At 34.4% G+C, this 7299-nt stretch overlaps 1 pseudogene; it reads right to left on the bottom strand.

Moving 5' to 3' along the window:
* Nucleotides 1-2188: 2188 nt before the first annotated feature.
* On the bottom strand, nucleotides 2189-3130 carry LOC140514108 (olfactory receptor 4K13-like; annotated as a pseudogene).
* Between the last annotated feature and the right edge of the window lie 4169 nt (nucleotides 3131-7299).

Below are 7299 nucleotides of genomic sequence, written 5' to 3'. Positions count from 1 at the left end.
AATAACATATACATGTTGTCCTTCAAATTGAAGGAACCTTTGTTGATTTCCCTCAGTTCTAGTAACTTTCCACAGGTAATCCTTCCTAGTTTCACCTGTAGCTAGCTTGCATGTAATAGCTGTTTATGTATTGTCTGCCCCATTTGATTGAGGGTTCTTTAAAAGCAGGGACTGTCCTTTGCCTTCAGAGAGCATTCCCAGTGCTTATTACAATGCCCAGTAGGTAGGAGGCACCTAAAAAACTTTCCTGACTATTACCTAACCTTACTGCCTTTCATGTACTGTAGAATACACAGATGTTGCCTCCTGGCGATTACTTGAAAAGACACTCCATTTTCCAACTTCATGAATTTTTACTTGCTATGTCCCATTCTTAGATTTTCCTGAACTCCCTTAATGTTAATGCCTTCTTTCCCATACCTTCAACATATATTTAATAACTGGTATTTACACATAATTGTCCGTAAGTTGTCTCCACATTTTTCAGTGAGCTTAAAAAATAGTCACTGTTTTAACCATATTCCAGATCATCAGTGTTGAACAAAGGGCTTAATAAAGGGCTTAAAGATTTGATACATTGATGGAAATATGTGTTAGTGTAAATATTGTGGAAATTATTTTATAACTATGCAGTCAAAGTGACTAAAATGTCCATGCCCCATGATCAAGAGATTCCACTGCTATGCATATTCTCTCAGAATGACATTGACCAAAAAGAAACTCAATATATTTGTATAGCAAAATACTTATAATGCTGGTTTTTGTTGTTTTTGACCTAGAAAAGAAGTGTAAGCAAAATACAAGCCCGCTGATTTGGGAATGGCCAAATAAGTTTTGATGCGTAAACAGAATGGAAATATGTACCATTAGAAACAATGACTTTGATGACCTTGATAGAAATATAGAAAGATGTTCAGAAAGTGAGGCAAGGTGGAATATGCTGAGTCAGGAAAATATTATGCACAATAACAAATATAAATGGAAACAGTAATAACCACTAAATAAATAAAATTGAATGTTGCAAAATTAAAAAAAAAATAACAACCAAGACTGACCCCAAAGAAAAGGTCTGAGAAGACATATCTATCTCTTTTTAGGGAGAACCAGTAGAGAAGGGTGGGGTTGACAAACGTTTAACATTATACCTAACGACATAATTTTTTCAGTGTGATGATTTTTTCTCTTTTTTAAAATTTCTTGTTTTAAGTAATGACTAAGAAAGGATCAGGGTTAGAATACAAGGACAAATACAGCCAAAGCCAAAGCAAAAGAAATTAATAAAATATAGCTTAAAATGTAAAGACCTATGGATCAGAAACTTAATATTTGCTTCCTAAATGGAAAATTAGCATTTTCACTGAATTTTTGTCATCTCAGTTGGCTACAATGACATCATGCACTATAGAAAAAAGAGACCTTGAGAGCGGTTACAAAGTTGGTGGTTTTTTTATACATAAGATTTTTGTTTCTCTCAGAATAGTGTCTCTGTGTGTGTGTGTTTCATGTCATTAGATACTTGTAATCGTGTGCAATGTGTCCTCATCTGGACTTCACTCTTATAGTTATCCGTTTATCTATGCCATTTCCTAGGGTAAACTTGATTGCCTTATGCACAGTATAACCTGCACTATATAGCATGAATCGTTGGTATAGCTATTATTCAATTATTCTTTGTAAATGTATTTAGCTATTCCTGGTAGAAGCACCTAAAATGTGTTCTGACATTCATGGAGAACGTGGCAAACTCCACTCTTGGATTTTAAAGCATTCAACTTTTAAAACCTTTACCGATCTGTCCCCATTGTTTATCAAGCTGAAACTTACCTATATTTCAAATAATAGTAAAAAAATCAAAGGTCCAAGAATGGAAAATATTTTAGAAATAATATAGTTCAAGTGATGATTTTCTACACAGATCTTCACTGAAATCATCTCCAACTTATAGTTCTAATATTGAGTTAAATTCCAGTTTTAGTGGCCTCAAAATTAAGTAAAAGTCAGAGACAAAGAAAATGAAAAGAAAAGCTATTTCTGGATTATTATTTATAAATTGTTTTGAAAATAAGATGGATTTTTATTTGTAAAATATGCATGCACAAGCACATATATAAATACAAACATATATGTTCATATAATTGGTCATTTTAAGAAATATTTTGTCGTGTACTATAAAAAATTTAACTATCATTTAGAAATTTGTCTTAGAGCAGATGTGCTGGTTTCTGAATCGAATCATGGCTGCTTTCATCTCATTATTCCTTAAACTATAGATAATTGGATTTAGCAGAGGAGTGATAACTGAGTAAAACATTGAAAAAAATTTGTCTAATGAATAACTACTAACTGGCCAAGCATATATTAAGAGCAGTGACCCATAGAAAAGAGTTACCACTGTGATATGCGCAGACAGTGTAGACAGAGCTTTAGACAGTCCAGTAGAGGAGCGATACCAGACAGTAACTAATATAACAATATAGGAGACAAGCAAAAGAATGAAGGAAATCAGAGTAAGAAGCACATTGTATACAACAACAAGCAGTTCCAGGACATAAGTGTCAGTGCAGGCAAGTTTCAATACCAAGGGAAGGTCACAAAAGACATCATCGATCACATTGGGGCCACAGAAGGGCAGACTCACCATAAAGGCCATTTGACTCATAGTGTGCACAAAGCCAACCATCCATGAGACTAGCACACTTCCTACGAGAATTCTATGGTTCATGATAGTAGTATAGTGGAGGGGCTTACATATTGCAACATATCTGTCAACAGCCATCACTATGAGAAGAGCCACCTCACTGCCTCCTAAGAGATGAGCCAGAAAAATTTGTGCCATGCAGCCCCAAAAGGAGATGGTTTTCTTCTCTCTGAAGAAGTCTATGACCATTTTGGGGAGAGTTACACTGGACAGAATTATGTCAAGTAAAGAGAGGTTGGCAAGGAGGAAATACATGGGGGTCGAGTGCAAGTGGGAGTCAAAGGTCACCATAAGTATAATGAGACAGTTCCCAGCCAAGATTGATATATAGGCAAGAAGGAAGATCACAAAAAAGAAAATCTCAAGCTCCCAAGAATTGGTGAGTCCTAACAAAATAAATTCAGTTATCATAGAGTTGTTCTACATCTCCATCTAAATGATATATTTCAAGCATCCAGAAGTTCTCTGTGGGAAAGATAATCTGAAAAAAGTCATAATTCTAGGTGAATATTCTTTAGTGTTTTGAAATAGGCAAAGAATATTACACATAAAAAACAAGATGCTACTCAATGCTAAGATCTCTTGGAATACCATTCTGCAACTCATTTAATCTCTCTTATGTTTCCTCAGCAATAAATTGGAAATCATAATAAAACCTTTCTCAGAGTACTTGTGGGAATTAAATATAATTCTAAAGCCTTTAGCCCAGCGCCTCATACATTTCAGGTGTTAATAATTGCCTCTTAATTTTCCATTCACTTCTCTTTCCATTCCCAAGTCTCCACAGAGTGCAAGACAAATGGCAGGTTTTCAAAAAAAAAAAAAAAAAGCTATGTTGAACTGATTGTTGATAACATGCCTAGCTAATGCTTTTGTCTGTCTGTATGATCGATGCAAACTTTGATTCAGGTATTATAAATTTCTATAAACATAACATTTGGTAACACTTGGTTATGATGGCAATGAGATTGGTTGGACCAGGCTTTGAATTGTACTTAAATTAACTCCTTTGGCATTATTGCCTTGTGTATTTTTCTAAGGCATTGATCATCATTCTCTCTGTCTAATAACTTAATATTTCCTGTTGGTTCTAACTTCCTAATATCGCTTTTGTCTTTCTTCACTCACACAACTACCCAACTTAATTCAAACCCTCATTTTCTTTCACTGTGATAAATATTTCTTGAACTTAATTGGATTATTTTAAAAATCTTTCAACTTATGTCATTAATATTACCTATTTTGGGCTGCAATCTATTTTTCTCACAGCTAGCAAAAACAAAAATACCAAAAAACGCCCCCCCAAAACCTTTCTGTAAAATATGGAATGTGACCAAGTGACCCTTGCTAAATGCACTCAAGTAACTTTCTATTGCAAAGAGAATAAAATGTTTTATTTACAGTGTGTTAGCCTATTGCACGTATATTTTCCATTGCCCCTCTCTAATGTAAGCTACATGCTCTCCTGTAACCTGAATTATCCCCACTATGCATATGAAAATGTTTGTTTTATTCTGAACTCCAATTCCGTATTTCCATCTGAAAACTAGCTATCTCTGTTTTCATTTCATTTTTGATTTACAGAATAAAACAAGCATTTCCATAACATAGTACAGTATAAAGAAGATTGCACTTGAAACTGCAAATCTACTATGCACAACTTGCTATTCCTTTCAAATATATAGCAAAATTATCATGTAAATTTCTTTATTTTTGTTTGATCTCCACCAAAAGCCACCATACAAAGGGTTACACAAATACATTCTATACATTATTCTATTTATCGGCCTTTCTTTGGATGCACATAGCATCTTTCTTCATATGTCTTATCTCAACCAAAATGATCTTCTAAGCATTTGAAATGCAATTTGCTCATACACGTGCCACATATCAACTTCTGTTTCACATCAAATCAAAATACATTACATAAAACATCTAGTATGTTCTATGTGCTTCATTTGATTGTGCAGCTGCAAACACGAAAAAGAAAGCCCCTTCCTGTAAGGAATCTAGATGCTAAAGTAAAGGCAAAGGGCAAAGTACATTGACAAGTCATTTAGAAAAATGATTTTCCATTTCCTAATCACTTCCTAAATGGTTTATTTCTGTACTTTTGCTCACACTATCTTCTGTGCTAGAAATAACCTTCACTAAATACCCCCAAGTTTATTGCTTGTAAATAGACATCTAGATGGCACAGTGGATAGCGACCTGGTTATTGATTCAAGAAGACCTACATTCACTTCCAGCCTCAGACACTTACTTGATGTTTCAACGTGGGCAAATCACTTCACTTTTGTTTGCTTCATGATCCTCCATTATACAATGATAATAACACCACCTTCCTCTTGAACCTATCGTAGAACAGAATCTGGGAAGAGTCACTCAGATGCTGATTAAAAATTGCTGTAACATCATACAATCATAGTCACACACCACAGAGACCATATAATACCACCTACTTCTTTTACAGAAGAGGAAGTTGAGATTTGGAGAAATTGTCATATTCATCTTTTCAGTGGAAAGAATATATAGTTTCGATTGAAGTGCCAGATTTATATGAAATGTATTGGGTGCCTATTACACAGCAATCCCAGTATATTGGTATTGGTCATTCAACCTACCAGTTCAAGACAAAGAGCTCATGGAACAGCCTTTTCAAAGCTCTATGAACACATTGAAATTTTACTCTTGGTTATTTTCCTGTGGCCTGAGGAAGAGAGAATTATATGCACTCTCAGGAAGGAAGAAAAAAATACAGGAAAAATCTTTCTGTAATGATGCACATCAAATAAGAAAAACAAATACCCATGGGAGTTATTAGAGAATCACATTATGTTTGGACAGTTTCTTTTTTCCCTAAACTTCATGATAAAGATTAATTTCCTGGTGAATAAAGTATTGGACATGTTTTTACCAAAGAATAGACTAATTACCCATGTGAACCTGCTTTAGAAAATATTCTATGAATCACACGGAAAAAGAGTGGAAATCCCAATGGAGCATAGATTAACTTACCAATCTCATATTGCATATGTACCTGATGAGTTTCTTTCCCTCCTATCTCTGCTATGTTTTTTCTCCAACATCTTTTTAAAATCAAAATTGTACACCAATCTATGTAAGCCTAGCATGTGAGGGACACAAAAGCAAAGGCTAATTTACAAGTGATATAGGCAGTATCAAGATTTCCAGTTATCCCTTTGACAAAACTAATCTCTCCTTTTAAAAAGGAAAATTCCGTCAAATATTCAAGTCTTGTATACTTCATGAAATTAATATCACATTCTGCTCCAGGCGAATTCATTACCTCACAAGAACTGCAGCCTAATAATGTTGTAGGTACTAGAGTATTTCTACACCCTTTCTGTATCTAAATCCAATCATCCTATGACCTGTAGATCATGAAGTGAGTTCACTTCAATTCATGCATGAGCTTTGGTTTAGACCTCCTTCCTTCAATAACTCATCCACACAGGCAGGATCCTGGCTCAGATCTGGACACTTTCTTTAAGCCTACCTGTCTCAGTGTTTTGCCCGTGGGGCAATAAGTATTAGAGATATAATTTTTTAAATTACTTTTTAAAATCACTAAAAGTCCAGGTCCAGTACCTTCCACATTTCCAACCACCACACTGAGAAAGGAAGAAAAACAAAATCACTGTTACAAGTAGAGTTTATATATATATACACATATATGTGTATGTATGTATGTATATGTATATATATGTTTGTATGTATGTATATCTCAAGATATATGTGTGTATAGAGACATATTTACCTAATACACATATATGTATGCATACATGTGTATACCTGCATGTGTATATTTTTCCTCAAAAGTAACTTAGCCCAGTTTGCATAAACTCTTCATCTGTAAAGTGAGATGGAGAAGGATATGGCAAACCACTCCAGTGTCACTGTTAAGAGGACTTCAAATGGCCTCATGAGAAGCCAGACACAACTGAAATGACTGAACAACTATTGACAATGAACAATGAATGAATATGTCTTGTATCATTTCTTAGGGTAAAGAAATGTCTCACTTTCCACCATGCTTAAAAAAAAAAAAAACAACAAATTTCACTTAAAATTATTAAGTCCTCAAGTTATAATTTTACACATCATCTTCTACATTTCATATCCAAACTACTAGGAAAAACTATTTACACTTTTTGGTTCCATTTTCTCTCCTTATTTATTTACCTCCTTTCTGCAATCTGGTTACTTACCACATCATTCAACTTGCTTTCTTTAACGTTAACGATTTCTCTTAATTACCAAATTTGGAAACTTTTTTCTTCAATTATCAAGCAATTCAGTATTTCTAAACCATTTGATACTATTAAACACTCTCTCCTCCAGGAAACTCCTTTTGTTTTTCATGATCTCTCTCTCTCTCTCTCTCTCTCTCTCTCTCTCTCTCTCTCTCTCTCTCTCTCTCTCTCTCTCTCTCTCTCTCTCTCTGACTTAAACCACTTCAAATGTAATTGCTGCTTATCAATCTGTTTTGCTGCTTAATTAACCATACCACACTCTTAACTGTGAGTGGACTCATCTGACCCTTTCACAACCTGAACATAACCTACCTTTTAATACTT

The sequence above is a fragment of the Notamacropus eugenii genome, chromosome 7, assembly GCF_028372415.1.
Source record: "Notamacropus eugenii isolate mMacEug1 chromosome 7, mMacEug1.pri_v2, whole genome shotgun sequence".
NCBI lineage: Eukaryota > Metazoa > Chordata > Mammalia > Diprotodontia > Macropodidae > Notamacropus > Notamacropus eugenii.
Note: the sequence above shows the minus strand (reverse complement) of the source record. Positions and strands in the feature narration are given on the sequence as shown.